The sequence below is a fragment of the Mobula hypostoma genome, chromosome 5 (genome assembly GCF_963921235.1).
Source record: "Mobula hypostoma chromosome 5, sMobHyp1.1, whole genome shotgun sequence".
Lineage (NCBI taxonomy): Eukaryota > Metazoa > Chordata > Chondrichthyes > Myliobatiformes > Myliobatidae > Mobula > Mobula hypostoma.
This window is the reverse complement of record NC_086101.1, coordinates 47,871,760-47,899,651: the sequence shown is the minus strand read 5'-3', so window position 1 is coordinate 47,899,651 and position 27,892 is coordinate 47,871,760. Positions and strand designations below refer to the sequence as shown.

At 42.4% G+C, this 27,892-nt stretch overlaps 1 long non-coding RNA gene across 1 annotated transcript; it reads right to left on the bottom strand.

Moving 5' to 3' along the window:
• Positions 1-7,212: 7,212 nt before the first annotated feature.
• LOC134346797 (uncharacterized) lies at positions 7,213-23,809 on the bottom strand. Its single transcript, XR_010018034.1, has 3 exons — positions 23,691-23,809; positions 11,032-11,069; positions 7,213-9,023 (listed from the first exon to the last, which is right to left on the bottom strand). It is a non-coding gene; the product is annotated as an uncharacterized LOC134346797 (long non-coding RNA).
• Between the last annotated feature and the right edge of the window lie 4,083 nt (positions 23,810-27,892).

Here is a 27,892-nt window from a genome sequence, read left to right as displayed (position 1 = left end):
AGCACAGTAGCCGGAGGCAGTCTCACAGCCTTAGCGTTGGGGCAGGAGAAGCCCCCAGACTATCTGGGCTGGAGTTTAATAAAGGTGATTCTGATTCTGAAATGTCATTGGATGTCAATCTTAAATGATTTTTGTAGCTATGTCCCCTTGTTCATGATTCTCCAAAGTGGAAACATCTTAGTATCAACACTCTCTTGGTCTCCCCTTTAGGATCTCTTATGTTTGAATAAGGCACCCAACATTTCTCTAGGCTCCAATGAATACAAACCTAAACTATCTAGCTTCTCTTGATAGTACAACCAAAGGTTGTCAAAAATTACAGGTGGATCTTGATCAGCTGAGTAAGTGGGCAGAAGAAAAGTAAATTGGATAAGTGTGAGATGTTTCATTTTCGGAAGTCATATCCAGGTAGGACTTTCACAGTTAATGGCAGGGCCCTGAGAAATGGTATAGAACCCAGTGCCCTTGGAGTGCAAGAACAGTATTTTGTTCACTGAAAGTGAAGTCATGGGTAAACAGGATAGTGAAGAAGGCTTTCAGTGGTAGATAGAACCTGAGAGAAATTTGCTGGGAATGTGGGCAGAATAGGTCTACAGTGATAGTTACGAAAGAAGTAGAATGTTTTGTGAGCCTTTATAGTCTCAATGGGCTGAATGGCCTCCTTCTATATCATACAGAAATACTGAAAATATCTCATTGCCAATCTGATCAACTGAGGAAAGCAACACCTCATATTCGGTCTGGGTAGCCTCCAAGATGATGGCATGAAAATCAATTTCACTAAGTTACAGTAATTTCTCCACCCCCACCCTATTTTTCCAATCCTCACTTCTCTGTTTTTCTATTCCCCATTCAAGTTACTCTCTCACCCTTTCTCTTCTCCTACCCCTGTTCATCACTCCCTCTGGTTCCCCTCCTCCTTCCTTTATTCCTTGGTCCACTGTTTACCACTTCCTCCTAGCCCTTCCAGCTGCTTACATTATACCCCTCTCTCACCTACCTTCCTCCTCACCTAGTCTCACATATCACCTGCCAGCTTATACTCCTTCCTCTCTCCTCAACTTCTTATTCTGAGTACTGCCCCCTTCCTTTCCAGGTCTCAGCACAAACTGTATATTACTACCTAACCTCTTGAGTTCCTCCAGCATTTTGTGTATCTTACTCTTTGGCAATCAAAAGCCTGATTTTGCAAGAATGGCTCTGGGACAAAGGTGCCATCAATGTGTCCTGGGGTTTTGTGTCTCTACTTCCTGTTATGCTGCTGGTGTTTAGGGCAGCAATGAAGGTCCTCCATCTCTAGTGGTGTTCAGGGCTTCTTTCTTCTTGGTTTTCACTACTATCAGTCATGCAAGATCCAGGTGGAGACTCAGGAATACCATCCCACTCAGATGTAAGAGAATTCTTCTTTGCTGTTTCTGTAACGGTTTTGTTTTACCAGTGAGGGTTGTTAGCCCTGAGCTGAACCCCTGAACCTGGAGGACTGCTGGACCTCTCTTAGTCTGGCCTCCTTTGACCTGTTTGGCATGGGTGACCCTACCAAGGGGCAAAGCATAAAGCCCTGAGTCCAGCCAGGTCACTGAGGCACAAAAGCCTCCAGCCCTACGACAAGGCCATTCTTCTTTTGGAGGAGCTTTGGGTGTGGGGGTTGAATATGACCTTACCTAAGGTCATAAGATTGGAAAGGAAGCTTAGAATTTGACAAAGTTCATGTCCAACCTCATGAAGGAGCTACTTGAATATTTTTTCTCTCTATTGTCAAGATAACATTACATGTAATCAAAAATGTCCACAGCATCCCAATTTTTATTGAGTGATAATTAGTGTGAAAGTTAATGACAGGATTCATGGTCCCGATGAGAGTCTTGGTCTTCATGAAGAGATTCATGGTCTTGATGAAGGGTCTCGGCCCAAAATGCCAGCTGTTTATTCCTCTCCGTAGGTGCTGCCTGACCTGCTGAGTCCCTCCAGCATCTTGTCTGTGTTACTCTGGGTTTCCAGCATCTGCAGAATCTCTTGTGTTCATGTTCAGTTCACCATCTGACTTCAGCATCTATGCATTGAAATGTGGTCGTCAGATATGAACGGGGGTGGGGGGGGGCGCAGATTTCAGTTCACCTGCCCTCTCATTCCTGCTGGATTTGCTACTGAATTCACCGCTTAGCTTTATGCCAAGGATGGTTCATATCCCAGTCCCAATCACCTGAATGTGCTCAGCAACCTTAAGTAAAAGATGTATCACTGGTAAATTGTTTGTATATGTTTCTAATTTCATTCTTCTAGAACTTGAAGGTGTTTTAAATTAGAGCATGTTTATTAAAACAAATGTATGAGTCTCTTATGCCCTTTGACTTTACAGAGGCAGATAAAATCATAATAGGATGAAAGTACACAGTCTTTTTCCCAGGGAAAATGAAGAAAAAAATAGAGCGTATGGACTTAGGGTGTGAGATGAGAGAAGAAAGATTTAACAGGGACTGGAGGGACAACTTTTTCATAGAGAGGGTGCTGGGTATATGAAATGAATTTTCACAGGAACTGATTGAGGCAACTGAAATATCAAACATTTATAAGAAATTTGGACAGGTACATGGACCAGAAAGTTTCAGGGGGATATGGGTACTAGCTCGGTGGAGATCTTGGTCAGCATCAATTAGCTGGGCTGAAGGGCCTGATTCCGTGATGTATGACTCTATGTGTCTATTAGAAAGTGCTCAAAGGCCTCTGTGAGTAGCGTTTCCAGGATCGGCTCTGTTGATCTATCACCTTGGACACAGTTACTGACATAGTTAGACATATGTAACACCCTGGTTCAGATTTCTGCAGCTATGCTATGAGGTATTTTTATTTTAACAGTTTTCTTGCAAATGCAGTGTTAGTAAGCTTCATAGACTAGTGTTTTGGCTTTGGCTAAAGATAAGGAGCCATTTGCCCAACCTAGGAATGTTGTGTCAGCCAATCGTGTTTGTCTCGGTTCGTGTTGTAACTTTTTGCCCAGTAGGATACAATGGAAGATTTGAAAGAGCTGGGCGGGATCAGATTTCTGAAGGACAGTGGTCTGGTTTGGGGTCTTTTGGCAGGAGCTGTGGAGCAGAGCACAAGGGAAGCCACTCACAGAATCCCGTCCGAAGGTGAAACCCTGTAGTAAGAAGTGCTTTGTGCAGATGAATGGTTCCAAGGAGGAGGTGCCAGTCCTCCTGAGTTAGCCAGTTTGTTTGTAATGGTCTTCAGGGGAAGTTCAAACTGTGGCTGGTGTCTTTCATACAGAACTTGGGCTCAGCGTGTGAGTAAAGCGATACACCCGACTACTCAGAAGTGAGCTCCAATGTTTATGTGCACATTTCGACTGGTTTAATTGAAATGAGCCCTTTTATTTTTTCTGTTTGCTGTTAGTTTAAATAGAGATATTGGTAAATATATTTCCCAAGTAATTTTTTGCCAGTGTACGATGTGTTATTCTTCTGGCGAATGATAACTTTGTATGGGGCAGTATTTACACAACATTCACGACAATTCATGTTCCTCCCTGGGACATTTCAACTTTCCTGTTTGGTTGAACCCAAATCATATCAACCGTAGACATTTGTTACTTATGGAAGGTGGCCTTCTCATTACTGTGTTACATGGCTGTTAGCAGAGTTAGCTAATGAGCCCAGTTTATATTCAAGCCCTGGTGGGAAGGTTACACGTAGTTTGTGTCTTATTCGGTCTCACTGCTACAGAGGTCAGTTTGGTCAGTCTCCTGTATTTGGATCAGGCTCATGTGATGACTTGGCAATGAATGTGAGCAATGTGCTGTGTTTAGTCTGATCTCTCCCACAGAATAATGAATAATAATGAGTCTGTTAAGTGACAATTATCACAGTCATGAGAGATGTAAAAGAGCCCAAACCTGCCAGACCAAAGAACAATGTATTTCATGTGTGAAAATAACGATGGAGGGTAGAAAAGGCTTTAATTATGCAAATCTCCAGAGCCTGGATGGGTATGGGTAGAGCTGCGTAACGCTAAGGGGCAGAAGACGCTGGTGGGAGTTGTGTACAGGCCAGATAACAGAAGTAGTGAAGTCGGAGATGGTATTAAACAGGAAATTAGAAATGTGTGCAATAAAAGAACAGCAGTTATAATGGGTGACTTCAATCTACATGTAGATTGGGTGAACCAAATTGGTAAAGGTGCTGAGGAAGAGGATTTCTTGGAATGTATGCGGGATGGTTTTTTGAACCAACATGTCGAGGAACCAACTAGAGAGCAGGCTATTCTGGACTGGGTTTTGAGCAATGAGGAAGGGTTAATTAGCGATCTTGTCGTGAGAGGCCCCTTGGGTAAGAGTGACCATAATATGGTGGAATTCTTCATTAAGATGGAGAGTGACATAGTTAATTCAGAAACAAAGGTTCTGAACTTAAAGAGGGGTAACTTTGAAGGTATGAGACGTGAATTAGCTAAGATAGACTGGCAAATGACACTTAAAGGATTGACGGTGGATATGCAATGGCAAGCATTTAAAGGTTGCATGGATGAACTACAACAATTGTTCATCCCAGTTTGGCAAAAGAATAAATCAAGGAAGGTAGTGCACCCATGGCTGACAAGAGAAATTAGGGATAGTATCAATTCCAAAGAAGAAGCATACAAATTAGCCAGAGAAAGTGGCTCACCTGAGGACTGGGAGAAATTCAGAGTTCAGCAGAGGAGGACAAAGGGCTTAATTAGGAAGGGGAAAAAAGATTATGAGAGAAAACTGGCAGGGAACATAAAAACTGACTGTAAAAGCTTTTATAGATATGTAAAAAGGAAAAGACTGGTAAAGACAAATGTAGGTCCCCTACAGACAGAAACAGGTGAATTGATTATGGGGAGCAAGGACATGGCAGACCAATTGAATAGTTACTTTGGTTCTGTCTTCACTAAGGAGGACATAAATAATCTTCCAGAAATAGTAGGGGACAGAGGGTCCAGTGAGATGGAGGAACTGAGCGAAATACATGTTAGTAGGGAAGTGGTGTTAGGTAAATTGAAGGGATTGAAGGCAGATAAATCCCCAGGGCCAGATGGTCTGCATCCTAGAGTGCTTAAGGAAGTAGCCCAAGAAATAGTGGATGCATTAGTGATAATTTTTCAAAACTCGTTAGATTCTGGACTAGCTCCTGAGGATTGGAGGGTGGCTAATGTAACCCCACTTTTTAAAAAAGGAGGGAGAGAGAAACCGGGGAATTATAGACCGGTTAGCCTAACGTCGGTGGTGGGGAAACTGCTGGAGTCAGTTATCAAAGATGTGATAACAGCACATTTGGAAAGCGGTGAAATCATCGGACAAAGTCATCATGGATTTGTGAAAGGAAAATCATGTCTGACGAATCTCATAAAATTTTTTGAGGATGTAACTAGTAGAGTGGATAGTGGAGAACCAGTGGATGTGGTATATTTGGATTTTCAAAAGGCTTTTGACAAGGTCCCACACAGGAGATTAGTGTGCAAACTTAACGCACATGGTATTGGGGGTAAGGTATTGATGTGGATGGAGAATTGGTTAGCAGACAGAAAGCAAAGAGTGGGAATAAACGGGACCTTTTCAGAATGGCAGGTGGTGACTAGTGGGGTACCCCAAGGCTCAGTGCTGGGACCCCAGTTGTTTACAATATATATTAATGACTTGGATGAGGGAATTAAATGCAGCATTTCCAAGTTTGCGGATGACACGAAGCTGGGTGGCAGTGTTAGCTGTGAGGAGGATGCTAAGAGGATGCAGAGTGACTTGGATAGGTTAGGTGAGTGGGCAAATTCATGGCAGATGCAATTTAATGTGGATAAATGTGAAGTTATCCACTTTGGTGGCAAAAATAGGAAAACAGATTATTATCTGAATGGTGGCCGATTAGGAAAAGGGGAGGTGCAACGAGACCTGGGTGTCATTATACACCAGTCATTGAAAGTGGGCATGCAGGTGCAGCAGGCGGTGAAAAAGGCGAATGGTATGCTGGCATTTATAGCGAGAGGATTCGAGTACAGGAGCAGGCAGGTACTACTGCAGTTGTATAAGGCCTTGGTGAGACCACACCTGGAGTATTGTGTGCAGTTTTGGTCCCCTAATCTGAGGAAAGACATCCTTGACATAGAGGGAGTACAAAGAAGGTTCACCAGATTGATTCCTGGGATGGCAGGACTTTCATATGAAGAAAGACTGGATGAACTGGGCTTGTACTCGTTGGAATTTAGAAGATTGAGGGGGGATCTGATTGAAACGTATAAAATCCTAAAGGGATTGAACAGGCTAGATGCAGGAAGATTGTTCCCGATGTTGGGGAAGTCCAGAACAAGGGGCCACAGTTTGAGGATAAAGGGGAAGCCTTTTAGGACCGAGATTAGGAGACACTTCTTCACACAGAGAGTGGTGAATCTGTGGAATTCTCTGCCACAGGAAACAGTTGAGGCCAGTTCATTGGCTATATTTAAGAGGGAGTTAGATATGGCCCTTGTGGCTATGGGGATCAGGGGGTATGGAGGGAAGGCTGGGGCGGGGTTCTGAGTTGGATGATCAGCCATGATCATAATAAATGGCGGTGCAGGCTCGAAGGGCCGAATGGCCTACTCCTGCACCTATTTTCTATGTTTCTATGTTTCTATGATGTTTCAAAATACAATAAATACAGACCTGTGCAAAAGTCCTAGGCACATATATATAGCTAGGGTGCCTAAGACTTTTGCACAGTCGTATATTTGTCAACATGGAGCAGAGGGCAAATTTGAAAATCTGGCATGAGTAAAGGGTGGAGTGCCATGGGAGGGGTGTGGGGCAGGTGGCATAGAAGGAATGCCAGGGGAAGGGGTGGCACAGAAGTAGACACACCCAGCCTTAAGGTACCAGGAAGAGTCTGTGTATATGTGACATAGGTGGGGAAGGGAGGGAAGTAAGAATGATCTGAAAAGCTGGGAGGGGATAGCTGGGAGAGGCAAAGGACCGAAGAAGAAGGAATCTGATAGGAAAGGACAGTGGACCATGAAATAAAGTGAAGAAAGTGGGGAACCGGAGGGAGGAAGGTATGGGTGATGGGTAGATTGTGAGGGTGAAAGAAAGAAAAGAGAAAGAGTAACGGGGCCAGAGGGATATTCAATTTGGGGGGGGGGGTGGGGTGGTGGAGAACAAAGGGGAGCAGTTACCAGAAGTTTCAGGAATTGATGCCCTCAGGTAGTAAGATGGAATGAGGTGTTTCTCCTCCAATCTGCATCTAGCCTCAGCCTGGTATTGGGGGGACTGAGGACAGACATGTCAGTGTAGGGATGGGAAGTGCAAGTAAAATGGCTGACCACCCTGACATCTAGGTGGTTGCTGCCTATGTTGTAAAGATGCCCTCTTCGCTTCCTGTCATGATGAAGAGTCTTGGCCCAAAATTACGACTGTTCATTTCCCTCCATAGATGCTGCCTGACCTGCTGAGAACTTCCAGCACTTTTTATGTGGTATACATCACTAGACATAATAGACGCTTTACTATTTACTGATTAGTAAACGCTAGACAATCCATTGTTCCAAATAATTCAGGGAAGTTGTAGGCATAATAGTTCTCTTTATTCATTCAGAGGATGCAGGAATTACAGCATTGAATGCTTATTGTCAGAGTTTAAGGCCAATTAGAGCTTGTAAGAGATAACTACATTCCCATGCAGTAAAATAAAGACCTGACTAGGTGAAGGTAGTAAATTCTTTCCTTAAAAAGTCTTAGTAAAGCAAATGCCTTAACACAAATAGCTGGGGGCTACTTACATGATCACCACCTTTGATGGCACTGTTTTATTCTAGGTTATTCACCCAAATGGATTTTAAATTCTCCAAAAGTGCTGGTTGCTTTGGGCTGACCAGTCATGTTATTAATTCAGGTTTCTGGGTACATCAGGTTACATAAATATTATTCTATACCTTGGTTGATTTTTTTCAAGAGATCAAATGAAAAAGTTCCTGGGCGTCAATATCTCTTAGGATCTAACTTGGACCCAGCTACAAAGAAGACATGGCAGCGGCTACATGAGGAGTTTGAGGAGATTTGGTATATCACCAAGACATTTGCAAATTTCTACAGATGTACCCTGGAGAGCATTCTAACTGGCTGCATCACTGTCTGGTATGTGGGGTGGGGGAGGGCACTGCACAGGATCAATATAAGCTACAGCGAGATGTAAATTTAGTCAGATCCATCATGGGCCCTAGTCTCCATAGTATCTAGGACATCTTCAAGGAGCAATGACTCAAAAAGGTGCCATCCAACATTAAGGACTCCCATCACCCAGGTCATACCCTGTTCTCGTTGCTACCATCAGGAAAGAGGTACAGAAGCCTAAAGGCATACATTCAATGATTCAGAAACAGTTTCTTCCCCTCTGCCATCCAATTTCTGAATGGATATTGTAACCATGAACACTACTTGACTGCCTTTTTAGTTCTATTTTTGCATTATTTATTTAATTGAACTATTATATATACAGTATATATGTATATATACATTTACTGTAATTCACATTTTTTTCTATTATTACAAATTACTTTGTATTGCTGCTGCAAAGACAACAAATTTCACTACATACGCCAGTGATATTGAATCTGATTCTGATTCTGAAAAAGTGAAGTTTATGGTCATATGCACAAGAACATGTACGCACAGGTTCAGTGAAAAACCTGTCTGCAGCAATATCACAGGCACAAAGCACCAAACAAGCAGCATTCACAAGAAAGCATAATCTAAAAATAAATTATACACATTTTTACAAGAAAGAGCACGATTAGAACAAAAAGCTTCCATTGCAAAAGAAGCCGATTTTAGTACAAAGCAAGTATCTGTATCAATAGCAAAGATATAAGGGCACAAATAGTGTAACCTTGTTATGTAGATTAGTGCTATTGATAGAAAGAATAGGGATCAATAGAATTCGGGAAGCGAGTATACAATTTGCACTTATTGCACTGCACCACTTGTACTATATTTCTATGTAGAGAATAGACGGTGTATCTCTCATCAGCATGTAGTCTTTTGGCTGAAAATAAAACAAACACAATATAAGCCACAATTGAGAGTTAAAGTAAAAAATAACGTAGCTCTCAATATAACATAACAGAGGTGATGAATTCAAGTCAAATCAAGTTGATTGTCATTTAACTATATATATGTATACAGTCAAACGAGACGATGTTTCTCCAAACCAGGGTGTAAAGCACAGTAGTACACATAACACACATACAACAGACAATAGCTTAGGAAAGTAAGAATAAAATCTTCAAATAAATAACACATAAATAAACAAAGTGAAGTGCACAAATCAAGTATTGTAAGATTCAGAGCAAATTAACCAGTGACACTTCAAATGTGATGCAGCAGGGAGTTCAGAAGCCGAATGGCCTGTAGGAAGAAACTGTTTCCCATCCTGACTGTTCTTGTCTTTATGCAGCGGAGCCTCCTGCTTGATGGTAGTAAGTCAAAGCGGATGCTGGATGGATGGGTAGGATCCTTAATAATTCTCAGGGCCCTGCATACACAATACTCCTGAGAAACGTCTCTGATGGATGGTAGGGAGACCCCTATGATCTTCTCAGCTGAACTCACAGTTCTTTGTTGGGACTTCCAGTCCAATGCTCTGCTATTCCCACACAGATGGAGATGTAGCTTGTCAGGACATGAATAAAATTTCATATTAATGAACAATGTGAATTTGACCCTTTAAACAAAATTTCAACGCTTATTGGTGGTGACAGTACATTGTGTACTGTATGTGCGAGAGAGAGCTGCAGGTTCGCAAACCGTAAACTGAGATCTGACAACAACATTTGGAAAGTTTAAAGAAAAATGTGAACTGACATTCGATGGTTTCCTGGAGGCAGGAGAGCTGAGAAGGTCAGTTACATCCTTCAGTGGATGAGAAGTAAGTGAGCTGGAGAGCAAAACACCTTACAAGATCGCCAAAGGATTGAGCGTGGTCTGAATTGCTGCACCCATAGATTTGTATTCCAAAGTCAAAGGCACGAATCAGTGTGCGTGATGAAAATTTCCTTATAAGGCCTAGAAACACAGCCAGTGAATGCAAATTCAAGGAAATGTATGAAGGCAAGAGGACATACCCAGTGAGGCTCAGCACCCACAGACTTACAAAATGGTTTGTTCAGGAAAGCAGAGATTACAGCTACAGACAGATCACAAATTACAGATACCAAGTATGGGATATAGAGACATCCAGATCATGGATGATGGATAGGTCGGAGAGGAGGTTATAGGTAAAGTCAGAATGTAGGCGGTAGCTACATCTGGATCACAGGCCGCTGATACAGTCAGAGCACAGACTATGGATACAAAGAGATCACAGACCATACTTACAGCAAGAGTACAGGCTCTAGATACATAATCAGATCACAGACCATAGACACAGCAAGAGTACAGGTTCTAGATATAAAGAGATCACAGACTACAGGTGCAGCCAAAGTACAGACTACTCACACAGCCTGATCACAGACCATAGATATATCAAGAGTACAGCTATAGATGCAGCAGCTACAGGCCAGATCACAGGCTACAGATAAAGTCAGAACACAGGCTAAAGGTTACAAATGCACCCACTGTTCCCCATGGTACTTGCACAGCTCTTGGCGCACCACCACTGTTGCTGTGGTGACTCTTCTCTGGGTCACAGACAATGCAAATATAGCGCTGCCGATGGACGTACCATAGATGTTCACACTATGTCCAAATGCAGTTGATGTTCCAAGCCAATCAGAAATGATCAATAGCAAAACTCAAAGTGATTAATATAAATATTAAATAAAAATGATTGCTTAAAACATTAACTGCTGTGTACTATTTAAAGCATTAATACCAAAGAGAAATTAAAACAGATCACTTAACTTTTTAATGAACGTCACATTCAAATAAACAGGGCCAGGCTGGATGAGCCAGCAATAGCTGATGTAAAAGTGTGAAGTCCAGTCAACTGGGGTTTATTGTCAGATGCACAAGAACATGCATGTACTTACAAGTGCAATGAAAACCTTACTTACAGCAACATCATGGGCGAATAGCATTGGTGAAATCAACACTGTCCAAGAAAAACAAAAAATTAACATGAATTATACAAAAGTATACAGGAAAAAGGTAAATTGAGCCTAAAATAACAAAGTCCAATACAGCAAATATTACATCAGCCAAACTGGGAGAAAACAATCCACAAGAATCCATGAACATCAACTGGCTGTGAGGTGGCAAGACCAGCTCTCCCTAATCTTTTCCAATGAAGATCAAGAGGGGCGCCAATTCGTCTGGGCATCAGTGAAAGTCACGGCGCAAGCAAACATACAGAATGCTGGAGAACCCCTAGAAACATGGTTTTCTGCAAACAGACATGTAGACCCCAATTCTATCTATAAGCCAATGCGGGCAAAATTCCAGACCACAATGCACAGAGTTAGCAGAGTATGCAACCAGTCAGCAATGAGGCCCCCTCCCTATGTCACAACTGAGCTTCTGGTATGACAACCAATCAACTGATTTATGAAAGGCCAAGCATTCAGAGGACACACCACAAATGAACAGTGCACTGATGATGCCTCCTCATATGGTGATAAAATGTTTGCAAATGGTTGGCCAAGGTTGGAGGACAACTCAACCCAACAATAGCAAAGTCCTTTGTAGTTCCAATTATCATGGTGTTGCTAAACTATAGTGATTCGGATTGTGCCATTTGGTTCAAGAACTGAACGATAGAAGGGAAGCAAATGTTCTTGAGCCTGGTGGTGTGGGACATTGGGCTTCTGTACTCCTCCTCAATTGTAGCTGCTGGAAGATGATATGGCACTGACGATGAGGCTGTTTGATGATAGATGTTGCCTCCATTAGACAGTGCCTCATGTAGATACTACTAATGGTGGGGAAGGATGTGCATATGATGCATCAGGCTGAGTTTACTGCTCTCTGCAGCTTCTTAATGTCTTGTGCAGTCGATGTGAAACATGAACAGCCCCTGGATCACTGGGATGGCCAGAAATTGGTTGCACCATCATCACTTTCTCTGCTTCCATGAAGCAGCATGGGGGCATGGAGATCCAGAGTGCCTGGCAGACTCACTATAGTTAGCTGCTGCTTCTACAGTGAGCCCATCAAGTATTCGGGAATTGAATAGTGAGCCATCAATACATTCCAGCCTCTCCAGCCCTCGGCAGCCCACAAAAATAAACATATTGTAAGCCTCAAATCTGAATCAAAAAGTGTAATTAAGAAACAGAGCTCTGGGAACAAGATGTAACAGTTGGTAATTAGTTGGTATAGAGAAGAACAGAGGGTAGGATAAATGGTATGTTTTCTGATTAATGGGATCAGACAAAGTGAGTTCCCTCTGGATCTGTACCAGTGTCTTGGCTTTGTACCTTATGTTGTGAGGGGCTGGATCACAGGATGGCGAATTTTAAACCCACGGTTTTGGAAGGAAATTACAAAAGGGATCAGACTTCATGAGAAGATATTAGAGGATACAGTTTAATGTTCAGAGATGTGAGATAACTCATTATAGTAAAAAGCAAGGAGCGGTGAGAAAATTGCTTGGGCTCCAACAGACTAATTGTCAAAGACTATTACAGGGGCACTATAACATCAATAACAGAAAGCTGGTGTTGAAATACCGAGCTAATGCTGCACGTCTTCTGGTCTTGTTCTGGCATGTCACATCCAATTTTAGGCACCACACTTTAAGATGGATATTCTGGAGTGGGGTAAGCTAAGGAGCTCTGCAGCTACTCAGCAGTCAGCAGCATCTGTGGAGAAAGATTCAGACTGCTTTGGATGGACCTTCCGCCAGGACCAATGTGCTGGAAGCTGCTGGGAAATGCCACCAGTTCCATGTGAACACATTGGCGTGCACTCTCCGAATTAGAAGTATATGACTCCTACTGGAATAGAAAAGCTCGTGACTTGCTGGCAGGGCTACACTAAAAGTCTTTCTCTACCCTCGTGCACTGGTTAAATTGCTATATGGCTTGAAAACCAGTTCATTTGAAAGGGCAGACAATGTAAGAGAGAGAAGTAGAAAAGAAGTTACTATTTCTTTATGGTTGTCCAGTGATTTTTGAAAAGTTTATTGTAGTTTAATAGCACAATTAAATATTAAACATGAATAGAATATTGTTTTTTAGAATAAATTGGAAATAAAACTTTACCTTCAGCAGCGTCAATGGAAGTGATATTTTTGGGCTGAGGCCACTCATCAGGACTGGAAAGGAAGGGGAAGATGGGGGAAGGGCAAGGACAATCTAGAAGATGGTAGGGGAAGCCAGGTGGGTTGGGAGGGGAAGCCAGGTGGGTTGGGAGGGGGGATGAAGTAAGACATGTGGAAAAGGCAAAGGCCTGGAAAAGAAGGAATCTGTTAGGAGTAGAGAGTGGGCCATATGAGAAAGGGAGGAGGATACCTAGCAGGAGGAAGTGATAGGCATGAGAAGAGAAGAGAAGAGAAGAGTTAATAGTGAGGGCCAGAATGGGAAATTGAAGTAGAGGGAAAGGGGAGGGGAAAATGACCAGAAGTTGAAGAAATCGATATTCATGCCATTAGGCTGAAGGCAAACCAGACGGAATATGAGAAAAAAGGAAGGAGGAGGGACACCAGGGGGAGGTGATAAGTAGATGAGGAAAAGAGGTAAGAGGCAGTGTTGGGAAATTGAAGAAGAGGAAAAGGGGAGGGAAAAAACTACCAGAAATTGGAAAAATATAATTCATGCCCTCGGGTTGGAGGCTGCCTAGATGTAAAATGAGGTGTTGCTCCTCCAACATGAGAGTGGCTTATTGGGGCAGAAGACGAGCCCATTGACCAACATATCATGCCTAAGGCAGCAAGTAGTGGGGGTGAATGCAGATGTCCAGGAAATGGAGGAGATGCGGGTAAGGGCAGCTTCAATGGTAGAGTAAGGGAAACCTCGTTCTTTGAAGGAGAGCCTCATCCTGGGAACAGGTGCAGCAGGGATGAAGGAACTGAGAAAAGGGAATGGCATTTTTACAGGAGACGGGTGGGAAGAGGTATAGTCCAGACAGCTATGGGAATCAGTAGGTTTATGAAAGATATCAATAGACAATTTGTCTCCTGAGATGGAGACAGAGAGATCATGAAAGGGGATAGAGTTGTCAGAAATGGACCAAGTGAATTTTAGACTTCCCTAGATAATCGTACTAGTTGGAGATTTAGACAAACCGAACAGAATCTGCACAATGCTCAAGATCAGTGGAACAGTCCTTTTCTAGGAAGGTTGAAAGTCACACAGTCACACATTTCATTGCAGGTGAACCAATCAGCTTCTTCACATCCAAAGAGCTGAGGAGATTATGGCACCTAACGGCGACTCCTTTGGTTGCATCTTCAGAAACAGCTCTATTTCTACCTTTGATATTTCCATTTTTTCCCTTTCAAGGTTCTTTTGAAGACCCTGACCTGGAGTTACACAATGACTTCAGTTCTTTGTGGAAATGGGACCCGCTCTCAGGGCCTCACAACTGGTTGCTTTTCGATATGCTAAGGACGTGGCCTAGAAGACTAGTGCGCCTTCAGGGTGCTGGATTTTCGTGGCTCTCAAGGTAGGTGGATTCAAAGCCAGTGTCACTGCCTGATGTGTCATGGGAGAACACGGAAGATCGAAAGCAGCGAGCTGGCTGCTGGCTGTGTGCTCAGAGATTCGAGTTCTTTGGGCGCAGAGCTCGGAAAAAGCGACGCAACAGACTTTTAACACCACAAATCAGCAAGTTGTTTGTTATGTCTCCCCTCTCGCTGTGAAACAGGAATACCTCTTTTTTCCTTATTTGGGAGAGAGAGAGAGAGCCTGTGGTATGTCGAGTTACTGGGTGAACGAGTAATCTTTGGGATACTGCAAGCCTGTGTTTTTATTGATCTTTGCTGCACGCGTGAGTGCTCAGTGGGGGGTGCCAATACTTTTTGCTGGTGGGGGAAGGGGAGTCGTTACTTTGCTGCAGTTTATGTGTGGGAGGGGGGAGCTGAGGGGGGGGCTTTGGGGTTCTAACATTTAACTGTCATTCATTCTTTGGGGCACTCCTTTGTTTTTGTGGATGTTTGCGAAGAAAAAGAGTTCAGGATGTATATTGTATACATTGCTCTGACATAAAATGTACCTATTGAAATCTATTGAAACTGCTGGCGGCACTCAGCCAGTTGAGCAGCATTTGTGGTTGGAAAAGAACTGCTGACATTTTGCGTTGAAACGTGCAGATAGTTTTTTGCTCCTGATTCCAGCACCAGCGGTCACTTGCATGTCCACCTTTATCAGGGAAACTGCTTATCAGGAAAAGTGAAGAGGTGATAGACAGGAGCTACAGGGAGGTAGTCATTCTTAGGCTAAAGGGGTCAGAAAACTGGGTCACTGTCAAGAGAGGGAAGGGAAATGCCCGGAGAGTGGAGAACACCCCTGTGGCTGTCCCCCTCAGCAACAAGTATCTTGTTCTGGATGCTGTTGAGGGGGATGACCTGACAGGGGATGCCCACGGTGACCGGGTCTCTGGTACTGAGCCTGGCGCTGTTGTGCAGGAGGGAAGGAGGGAGAAGAGGAATGTGGTAGTCATAGGGGATTCCATAGTCAGGGGAACGGACAGGAGATTCTGTGAGCCTGATAGAGATACCTGCATGGTGTGTTGCCTCCCAGGTGCCAGGGTACGGGATGTCTCGCATCGGGTCCAGAATATTCTGAAGGGGGAGGGTGAGCAGCCAGTTGTCTTGGTATATGTTGGTACCAATGACATCGATAGGACAAAGGAGGAGGTCCTGAAGAGACATTTCTGGGAGTTAGGAAGGAAGATGAGAAGCAGGACCTCCAGGGTAGTAATCTCAGGATTGCTACCTGTGCCATGTGCTAGCGAGGGCAAGCATAGTAGGATCAGGCAGATGAATGCGTGGCTGAGAGACTGGTGCAGGGGGCAGGGCTTCAGGTTCTTGGATAATTGGGATCTCTTCTGGGGGATGTATGACCTGTTCAAAAAATACAGGTTACACCTGAACCCGACGGGGATCAATATCCTGGCGGGAAAGTTTAATAGAGCTGTTAGGGAGAGTTTAAACTAATTTGGCAGGGGGATGGGAACTGGAATGACAGAGCGGAGGAAGGGGAAAACAGAAATAAATCTAAGATAGTGAGCAGTAAAGATGTCAGGAAAGACAGGCAGGTGATGGGGCAAATTTGTAGCCATTGGGATGAGTTGCAGTGCAATAAAGTTGCAGTGAAATCAAAGCGAAAAGTACCAAATACTGGTCTTAAGGTGTTGTACTTAAATGCACGCAGCATAAGGAGTAAAGTGGATGATCTTGTTGTACAGCTACAGATTGGCAGGTATGATATTGTGACCATCACTGAGACGTGGCTAAAGGATGCGTGTCTCTGGGAGCTGAACGTCCAAGGATACACGGTGTATCGGAAGGATAGGAAGGTAGGCAGAGGGGGAGGCGTGGCTTTATTGGTAAGAAATGATATTAAATCATTAGAAAGAGGTGACATAGGATCGGAAGGTGCAGAATCTTAATGGGTTGAGCTAAGAAATCGCTGGGGTAAAAGGACCCTGATGGCAGTTATTTATAGGCCTCCAAACAGCTGCAGTGATGTGGACTACAAATTACAACAGGAAATAGAAAAGGCTTGTCAGAAGGGCAGTGTTATGATAATTGTGGGGGATTTTAACATGCGAGTGGATTGGGAAAATCAGGTCGGCACTGGATCTCAAGAGAGAGAATTTGTAGAATGTCTGTGAGATGGCTTTTTAGAACAGCTTGTTGTTGAGCCCACTAGGGGATCAGCTGTACTGGATTGGGTATTGTGTAATGAACCGGAGGTGATTAGAGAGATTGAGGTGAAGGAACCCTTAGGAGGCAGTGATCATAACATGATTGAGTTTACTGTGAAATTTGATGTGTCGGTATTTCAGTGGAGTAAAGGAAATTACAGTGGCATGAGAGAGGAACTGGCCAAAGTTGACTGGAAAGGGACACTGGTGGGAAAGATGGCAGAGCAGCAGTGGCTGGAGTTTATGTGAGAAGTGAGGAAGGTGCAAGACAGGTATATTCCAAAAAAGAAGAAATTTTCGAATGGAAAAAGGATGCAACCGTGGCTGACAAGAGAAGTCAAAGCCAAAGTTAAAGCAAAGGAGATGGCATACAAGGAAGCAAAAATTAATGGGAAGGCAGAGGATTGGAAAGTTTTTAAAAGCTTACAAAAGGAAACTAAGTAGGTCATTAAGAGGGAAAAAATGAACTATGAAAGGAAACTAGCAAATAATATCAACGGGGATTCTAAAAGCTTTTTCAAGTATATAAAGATTAAAAGACAGGTGAGAGTAGATATAGGACCGATAGAAAATGATGCTGGAGAAATTGTAATGGGAGATAAGGAAATGGCAGAGGACCTGAACGAGTATTTTGCATCAGTCTTCACTGAGGAAGACATCAGCAGTATACTGGACACTCAAGGGTGGCAGGGAAGAGAAGTGTGCGCAGTCACAATTACGACAGAGAAAGTACTCAGAAAGCTGAATAGTCTAAAGGTAAATAAATCTCCCGGACCAGATGGAATGCACCCGCATGTTCTGAAGGAGGTAGCTGTGCAGATTGCGGAGGCATTAGCGATGACCTTTCAAAAGTCGATAGATTCTGGCATGGTTCCGGAGGACTGGAAGATTGCAAATGTCACTCTGCTATTTAAGAAGGGGGCAAGGAAGCAAAAAGGAAATTATAGACCTGTTAGCTTGACATTGGTGGTTGGGAAGTTGTTGGAGTGGATTGTCAAGGATGAGGTTACAGAGTACCAGGAGGCATATGACAAGATAGGCAGAACTCAGCATGGATTCCTTAAAGGAAAATCCTGCCTGACAAACCTATTACAATTTTTTGAGGAAATTATCAGTAGGCTAGACAAGGGAGATGCATTGGATGTTGTATACTTGGATTTTCAGAAGGCCTTTGACAAGGTGCCACACATGAGGCTGCTTAACAAGATTAATGCCCATGGAATTACGGGAAAGTTACATACGTGGATAGAGCGTTGGCTGATTGGCAGGAAACAGAGAGTGGGAATAAAGGGATCCTATTCTGGTTGGCTGCCTGTTACCAGTGGTGTTCCACAGGGGTCCGTGTTGGGGCCGCTTCTTTTTACATTGTACATCAACGATTTGGATTATGGAATAGATGGCTTTGTGGCTAAGTTGCTGACGATACGAAGACAGGTGGAGGGGCCATCAGTGCTGAGGAAACAGAAAGTCTGCAGAGAGACTTGGATAGATTGGAAGAATGGGCAAAGAAGTGGCAAATGAAATAAAATGTTGGAAAGTGTATGGTTATGCACTTTAGCAGAAGAAATAAACGGGCAGACTATTATTTAAATGGGGAAAGAATTCAAAGTTCTGAGATGCAACGGGACTTGGGAGTCCTCGTACAGAATACCCTTAAGGTTAACCTCCAGGTTGAGTCAGTAGTGAAGAAGGAGAATGCAATGTTGGCATTCATTTCTAGAGGAATAGAGTATAGGAGCAGGGATGTGATGTTGAGGCTCTATAAGGCGCTGGTGAAACCTCACTTGGAGTACTGTGGGCAGTTTTGGTCTCCTTACTTAAGAAAGGATGTGCTGACCTTGGAGAGGGTACAGAGAAGATTCACTAGGATGATTCCGGGAATGAGAGGGTTAACATATGAGGAATGTTTGTCCACTCTTGGACTGTATTCCTCGGAGTTTAGAAGAATGAGGGGAGACCTCATAGAAACATTTCGAATGTTGAAAAGCATGGACAGAGTGGACGTGGCAAAGTTGTTTCCCATGATGGGGGAGTCTAGTACGAGAGGGCATGACTTAAGGATTGAAGGGCGCCCATTCAGAACAGAAATGCGAAGAAATTTTTTTAGTCAGAGGGTGGTGAATCTATGGAATTTGTTGCCATGGGCAGCAGTGGAGGCCAAGTCATTGGGTGTATTTAAGGCAGAGATTGATAGGTATCTGAGTAGCCAGGGCATCAAAGGTTATGGTGAGAAGGCGGGGGAGTGGGACTAAATGGGAGAATGGATCAGCTCATGATAAAATGGTGGAGCAGACTCGATGGGCCGAATGGCCGACTTCTGCTCCTTTGTCTTATGGTCTTATGGTCTTATCTCGGACCCTTCTTGATGGTGCAGCCACGTTCTCAGACTCTTAACTCCACCACTCTGTTTCTTCCAAATTGTCACTTCAGTATTTTTTTACACTACATCAGACTGCACTCCAAGCTTTGCACCATTCTGCTGTTTTCCCCTCTTCCTGTATTTATCCTGTTTACTCTGTGAGTAATGATTACATTGCAACATGGTGTATATGAAAATTAAATAAATTAACTAAGCTTCCTTTGAAACATTTTAGTATCCCAGCAATAAGTGTGGGAGGAGAATTGTATTTGCATGTTCCAATGGGCTGTGCAAGAGGTTCTGCTGAGTTTCACCAGTTGCATATCACTTTTTCATGCTTCCTTAAGATGGGCAAAGAGGCTATTCTGTCCATTGTGTCTATGTCAGTTCATAGCAATTCTTGTCCTATCGTATTTTTTATATATAAACCGGTCCTGTCAGCACAACCCACTTTCTGCCTCCCACCCACAGAAGGGCCAGTTATCTTACCAACTCATAAGGCTTCGACTTGTGGAGGGAAAGCAGAGCATCTGGAGGAAATTCGCATGGCCCCAGAAGCAAATGCAACCTCCACCGAGACAGCTCCTGAGATCAGGATCGGACTTAGGTCACTGGATCTGTGAAGCAGCAGCTCAACCAGATGAGCCACTGTGCTATTCAGCATTGCACTGAGTACTGAAGCAGTTCTACATTCCTTCGAGATTAGAAGTTTGGGGAAGGGGAACGGTTGACAGACTGTATGTCATTCGACTGCCATATCCCTTGTTCCACATCCTGGATATCCCACTCTGAAGAATACTCATCCACCTCAGTCAAAAACCACCAATTATCTCAGCATCCTTATTCTTCTGGGAGAGCCGGATTTCCACAATTCTCAGTCTGGAAACACACTTAATTTTGCTGCTGAGTGGCCTCATTCAAATGTTCAGATTAAATGGCCTTGTTCTTGATTCTCCCCCGCTCCCGAAATACTTTCTCTATTTCAATACTATCCAATCTGTTTAACATTTTAAGCACCTTAGTTAGATCAATCCTTGGTCTTCTGTAGCTGAGGGAATACAGACTGAGGGAGGAACCTAGTGGTGTGTGAAATTAATGGTTGAGGAATCACAGGAGTGCACATCCTTTTGGTGATCTGCACTCTTGGAGTGTAAAGTCAATGCATCAAAAGTAGCAAAAGAGGAAAATTGCTGCCACTTAATTTAGTGCAGTGTTATACTATTTGTGAGGTGTTCTGTAACGTACTGTAGTCCAATACAAGGGATCATAATATATTTAGCACCAATTTATGTGACAATTAAATTATACCAAACGATAGGGATTGTGTTGCATGCTGGGTAAACTTCTGTTAAATACAAGTTGTCTTCACAAAGTTTGCTCTTACGTGAACTGGACTGTACTTTATGCATTCAATTCAGTGCTTGTCAGGAAATGTATTAATTGTGTGCTCTTCTGCTTACAGACCCATGTACAATTTATGTTATACTGATATGAGGGATATTCCAATTTAAACAGATAATCCAGGCTAATGAGATGTTTCAATCAGTTTTTTTTCTACTTCTTGTCATATGTCAGTGTAGAACTGGGAGCCAATTAAGCATTTGCTTTAATAATATGAATTCTGTATTTTTTCAAAGCACTCAACAACTTCAAAAGAAATGTTTGAAGGCTTTAAGGTAAAAATGAAATGCCATAGAAATTTGGAGACGTTGTGGTGTTTATTCAACACTATGCATGTCAATACTGATTATATACCAGGTCGGAACACATCTATAATGACATCTGTTTCTCTCTGGAAATTCAATCCCTTACTTTCTGCTGTGAATTACAAATGTTGCATTTTTCTACATTGGACACATACTGAAAAGATATTGGTTGTTGCTAAGGGAATTAAATGGCATTGTCTTATTCAGTACTTCCAGAATAAAATCCCTATGACCTTCAGACACCTAGATGACACTGATAAGTTAATGGCCTAAACTCAACTGCCAGACATTGCTCCCTCAAGGTCACCTGGACCCAATGGGTCAAATCGTTGGGTCAAGGGTTTGAGCTTGGAAGTTCAAGACACTCCATTGGAACTGAAAGTAAGAGGGTAAATAGCCGGTATCACAAAGGGTGGAGCAGTGAGAGAGGATCTCACAGAATCATCATCTAAGTGAGAAGGAAAATTTCTTCAGAATATTTAGTTATCACTCCTTTTTTTCAGTCCAAATAAAGGGCCTCAACCTGAAACGATGACTGTCCATTTTAAAGTTCAAAGTTCAAAGTACATATATTGTCAAAGTATATCTATGATATACAACCTTGAGATTTATCTCCTTACAGACAGCCACAAAACAAAGAAACCCAAATAACTCATTGAAGAAAAAGAAGACTGTCAAACACCGAATGTGCAAAGAGAAAAAAAATTGTGGAAAGACCAGAAGTATTCTTTGCATGTCAACAAATACACTCAAAAACTTCTATAGTTGTAACGTGGAGAGCATTCTGACAGGCTGCATCATTGCCTGGTATGGAGGGGCTACTGCATAGGACTGAAAGAAGCTGCAGAAGGTTGTAAATCTAGTCAGCTCCATCTTGGGCACTATCCTACAAAGCACCCAGGATATCTTCAGGGAGCGGTGTCTTAGAAAGGCAGCGTCCATTATTAAAGACCTCCAGCACCCAGGGCTTGCTGTTTTCTCATTTTTACCATCAGGTAGGAAGTACAGAAGCCTGAAGGCACACACTCAGCGATTCAGGAACAGCTTCTTCCCCTCTGCCATCCGATTCCTAAATGGACATTGAAGCTTTGGAAACTACCTCACTTTTTTTTTAATATACAGTATTTCTGTTTTTGCATTTTTTAAAATCTATTCAATATACATAATTGATTTACTTGTTAATTCATTATTATTATGTTTTATTTTTTTTTCTCTCTGCTAGATTATGTATTGCATTGAACTGCTGCTGCTAAGTTAACAAATTTCACGTCACATGCCGGTGATAATAAACCTGATTCTGATTCTGCAGTCACTGGCATTCAGAACAAAAGTGAGTATATAGACATGGAACCAGAGCAGCCAAGGGAGGCCGCAGCCTCGGCCCCAGTTTAGCGCAGAGCTGAGTGAACGTCACAGAGCCCTCAGACATGGAGCCTGTAGCTGCTGGAACAGGCCGCAGCCTCAGCCCCAGTTTAGCGCAGAGCTGAGTAAACATTGCAGAGCAGCATGCTTAACCGGACTGACCTGCATCTCTTGTTCCAACACCCTGCCCCTTCCCTCCATGGTTGCTGTCTGACCTGCTGAGTTCCTTCAGCATCTTGAGTGGTTATCAAAAAATGAGAATATAGTGCAGTGGACCACAGGGACAGGCCATTCAGCCCATGACGTCTGTGCCAACTATGATGTCAATCCACCCTAAGCCCATCTGACTATACATGGGCAAAGTCCTCCATTCCTGTCTATTATAACATCTCCCTAAACACCTCTTAAATGTTGCTATTGTATCTACTTCCACCATTTTACCTGGCAATTCATTCTGGACACCAACCGCTCTCTAGATAAAAAAAAAAAGGCTTCATAAATCTCCTTTAAACTTTCACCCTCTCACCTAAGCTTATTCACTCTAGTAAATACTAGTACTTTAGTAATACTGTAGCATTTGATAATTTTCAACCCTGAGAAAAAAAACTCTGACTATCTATGCCTTTCGTAATTTTATTTACTTCTATCAGGTTTTCCATCAGCTTCCAACACTTCAGAGAAAACTGTCGAAGTTTATCAAACCTCTCCTTATGACTAATAAGTATGACTTTATTATTTCAAAGTTCAAAGTAAATTTATTATCAAAATACATGTATATTATTGTATAGGACACCGAGATTCATTTTCTTGTGGGCATTCATAGTAAATATTAAGAAACACAAAAGAATCAATAAAAAAATCACATACAGCTGAGATGGGTGAACAACCAAGGTGCAAAAGACAACCAACTGTGCAAATACAAAAACGGAAGAAAAAAATAAATAAGCAAGAAATATCAAGAACAAAGGCTGTGGAATCAGTTCAATGTTGGGATGACTGATGTTACCCCCTCTGGTTCAAAAGCCTGATGGATGAGGAGTAATACCCTTTAATCCAGACAACATCCTAATAAACTTATTTCACACCCTCTCCATAGCTTCCACATCTTTCCTGTAATGTGATAACCAGAACTGCACTCAACACTCCACATGTCGCTTCATCCGAGTTTTATAAGAGCTGCAACGTGACTTCTCGACATTTATGTTTAACGGTCCACCAGCGAAGGCAAGCATGCTGTCTGCCTGTATACCATCCTGTCTGCTTGCCCTCCCACTCTCAGCGAGCTATAGACTTGCATCCCAAAATCCTTCTGTACATCAGTGCTCCTAAGGGTCCTACCATTTACTGTATACTTTCCTCTTACACTTAATCTTGCAAAGTGCAGTACTTCACACTTGGTCTTATTAAACTCCATCTACCATTTCTCTGCCCAAAGTTCCAGCTGGTCCATATTCTGCTTAATCCTTTGACAACTTACCTCATGATCCAGAACTCTACCAATTTTTGTGTTGGTGACATGGAGATCAGGCTTCCTAAGTGATCTGATTGTCACTGACTCATTTAAGTGCTGTGATTCAACCTGGAGATCATCAGAATCATGCTCCATACAGAGAGACTGATGATTTTTTTTTCCTGCTGGCAGCCTTCATAAAGATAAAAAGTTATCCCACCAGTTGGCTTCCTGACAAAGGTCAAAAGGCGAATCAAGAGATATTTTAAACACATTGCACTGAAAACAGTGTGGAAATTTGTATGGAAAACATCAGTTTTCAAAAGCACACAGTAGATAAAGTTCTAGTTAAATATTGCAACATTTAGACTAAAATAATATTTGGCTCTCAATCACATGTTAAGCATGCATGTCTGTTGTGCATTCACAAACCCTCTTATCATTCCCTGGATTTTGTTAATAGTGTACAGAGCCTATACACAACTGTAATATATATTTAATGGGTGAGTGAGTCCACATTGACTCCTTTGGTTGTGTACTCACCACTTGGAACTTCAGTGGCACCTAAAGATGAAGGCGTTTGACTCCACCGATTGCTGTGAGGAAAGGAAGGACACTCATCCACGTTTCCCAGAGAGGAGAACTCAAAGAAAATTGGATATCCATAGTAACCATGCCATCTGCAAGAAGCAATGCTTCAAAAAGGTGGCGTCCATCCTTAAGGACCCCCATCAACCAGGTTATGCCTTGTTCTCATTGCTACCATCAAGTACGGGGTACAGAAGCCTGAAGGCACACACTCAGCAATTCAGGAACAGTTTCTTCCCATCTGCCATCAGATATCTGAATGGACATTGAACTCATGAACATCACCTCACTAGTTATTTAATTTAACTATTTAATATATTTATACTTACTGTAATTCATGTTTTTCTCTATTATTATGTATTGCATTGTACTACTGGCATGAAGACAACAAATTTCATGACATATTCTAGTGATAATAAACTTGAAAATCATTCTGAGGAAAAGAATGTTGGCTGGTGATGCATGGAATAGCTCCTGTGATCCACAGACATTTTGTTGAGAGAAAGGGATTGTGGGCAAACTTGGGCCTGTGATAAGATCAGTTAGGATAGTGCAGTATAGTACAGGAACAGGCCCTTTGGTCTATGGTGTCTGTGATGACCATGCTGTAAATTTAAGTTGCACATCTGCCTGCACATGGTCTATATTCCTACATTTTCTGTCTGTTTGTGTGACTGTCCAAATGTCTCTCAAGCGGCGCCATTGTATCTGCTTCCACAACTTCCTTGGTAGTGAGTTCCAGGTACCTCTCACTCTCTGACCTTGCAAATCTCCTTTAAACTTTCCCCTCTCAGCTCACCTTCAACTATGCCCTCTAGTATTTGACATTCCCACCCAGGGGACTTATCTACCCTATCCATGCTCCCATAATTGAAAGTGCTCCTCAACCTCGGTGCTCTGTAGAAGACAATCCTAGTTTGTGTGTCCAAGACCAAAAGAGGGCTGTGGTTTGTAGACCCACCCAGCTCCAACATGGGCATGAGCCACCATCGAGGACATCTTCAAGAGCTGGTGCCTCAAGAAGGCAAATCCATCCTTAAAGATCCTCACTATTCAGGAGATGCCCTCTTCCCATTATTGTCAACAAGGAGGAGGAACAGGAGACTGAAGACTCATGCCCCATAATTCAGAAACAGGTTCTTCCCCTCCACCATCAGATTTCTGAACACTCATAAACCAACCAACTCACTAATCTTTTATTTTTTCACTATTTATTTGTTTTATAATTTATGGGAATTTTATGTCTTTGCTCTGTTCTGCTGCCACATGCAAAACAGCAAATTTCACATCATATGAGATGATGATAATAAACCTGATTCTGATTCTCCTTTTGAGCATTCAATGGGAAAATGAGTAGCATGATGAAAAGCTGGACAGATTCTGAGCGACCAGTAGGAGATGGATTTCAGAGAACACCATCTAATTACACGTGGCAACCTCCTCACCTTAATGTGCAATGGTCAAACTCAGTGCAGTATCACAATGAGAGGAACTCCATAGCGTCTTTCAGAAACAGACCATCGCACATCTCTTGACTTTAACACCAAATTTCAAGTCAACAGCAGCTGCTTACACAGTATTTAAATAGTCACCCTAACACGGTGAAATATCTCCCTGCTCATAGGAACATTAACAAATATTTGTTGACACCTACGCAGTGCATGCTTGCTAAATGTGTGCATAGTTGGGTCCTCTAAGCACGGCACATAGAGGTTATTTAGAACTGCTGAAAATATGCTGGCTCCTCTCTCACCTCTCAAAGCGCTTGGGGTAAAGCAGAAGTGGAGCTGAACTAAGCTTGCCCCATGTTTATTCAAGCATTTCACTGTCCAATTTACTGTCAGGCAAATTAGTAACAGCTGCAAGTGGATTCCAGCTCCTTACTTGAGTTACAGAACAAACACCTTTTTATAAATCTACATCAGGTAAATAAGAACAAGAATTAAACTACCAAGAAATTCCAGAACAGCGTCAATCACAATTGCAAACCTAATCTGAGACAATAATTACTGGAAAGAATTTCCTTATGGATTAGTATAAATTGGCATAGGTAGTGTGAATATAGTGTCTGAAATTTAGATCATTCGAGGACTGATTCCACTACTGAGTGCTTGAAACCCAGTCCAGGGGTACTGTTGAAGTTAATCTTTTCTTAAATTTTATTCATCTTATTTATTTTTCTTTCATTTCTGGTTGCCCCATTATTAGGAAGGATGTTGAGGTTTATCAGGATGCTGCCTGGAATTTGAGAGAATCTGCTTTTGAGAGAGGCTGGGATTGATTGGGTTGTTTTCTCAGGAGTAGTGGAGGCTGAGGGGAGACTTGACAGAAGTTTGTAAGATTATGAAAGGCATTGGAGGAGGAGGCGGCTGGTATCTTTTTCCATCAACAGAATACCTAATAATAGAGGGCATGCATTTAAGGCGAAAAGAGATATGTTCAAAGGAGATGTGTTCGGTAAGATGTTTTACACAGAGACTGGGAGTTCCTGGAGTGCACTGCCAGGGGTGGTAGTGGAGTAAAATAAGACCAAGATATTTAAGGGACTGTTAGATAGGCATATGAATGTGCAGAGAATGGAAGGATGTGGAATTTTGTGAGCAGAAGGGATTAGTTTAGTTAGGTATTTGATTACTAGTTTAATTAGTTTGGCACAACATCATGGGCCAAAGAGCCTGTCCCCAAACTTTATTGTTCTATGCTCTAAATTCAGTTTTGGTTCTGTTGTAGTGCACATCTGACTGAGCCAACCTCCAGGGTTTAGATGCTCTAATTCTCCGGAGAATGGTTATCTGGCGTGGTCCCTCTAAAGCTTTTGGCCCACTCTGCAGTCATGTTTTGGCACCAAAATTTGCATAGTTATCGAGCACCTGAACTCAGATTCCAGTGCTCAGTGGCAGCTCAACTTTGTTTCAGTCAGAGATTATGTTTGGGATTTCTGTCTTGTTTAGCTTGTCGTCTAGTATCCAGTCAAAAACCTTGTTCTTGTCTAGGCCTCGAAATCACATCTTGATTCTCGTCTCAGATGTTCCAGCACTTGGCTCCTTACCATCATTGCCTAGGCCTCTCATCGCAGGTTCATATATAGCTTATTCATACAATGTATTGGATGTATACAGCATACTAGAGAAAAAAGAATAAACTACCACTAAGAAAATTAGATAATTAAATAGATAGCTGGAAATCAACTATCCTAAAGTCTGTCAAAATTAGGAATCATGGATATTATCAATAAAAATACAAATAGAATAGTCTCAGCACTGTCACCTTGGAGGGTCAGGGAAGCAGAACCTATTAGAGTACGACATCTGGGTGCTCCTTCAGGTCACACATCATTCTAATTTGGACACAAATTGTCATTTCTTTGTCATCAATAGGTCAAAGTCCTGAACAACCTAACTAACTACTGTGGGAGTACCTTCACCACAAAGCTACAGGTTTTCAAGAAGGCATTCTCAGAAGGAATAATTACTGGCCTTACTTTCAAGGCCTACCTGAATAAAAGAATAGAATGTCAGGAATTCCCGAGAGGCCAATTAAAAATTATCAAGTGAAGGTTAGACTCAGGATCAGGGAGAAGGCAGAAAAACCTATCTCAAATTACAGCTAGGTTAGGGTTTCTTAAGAATAGCAAAACAAGC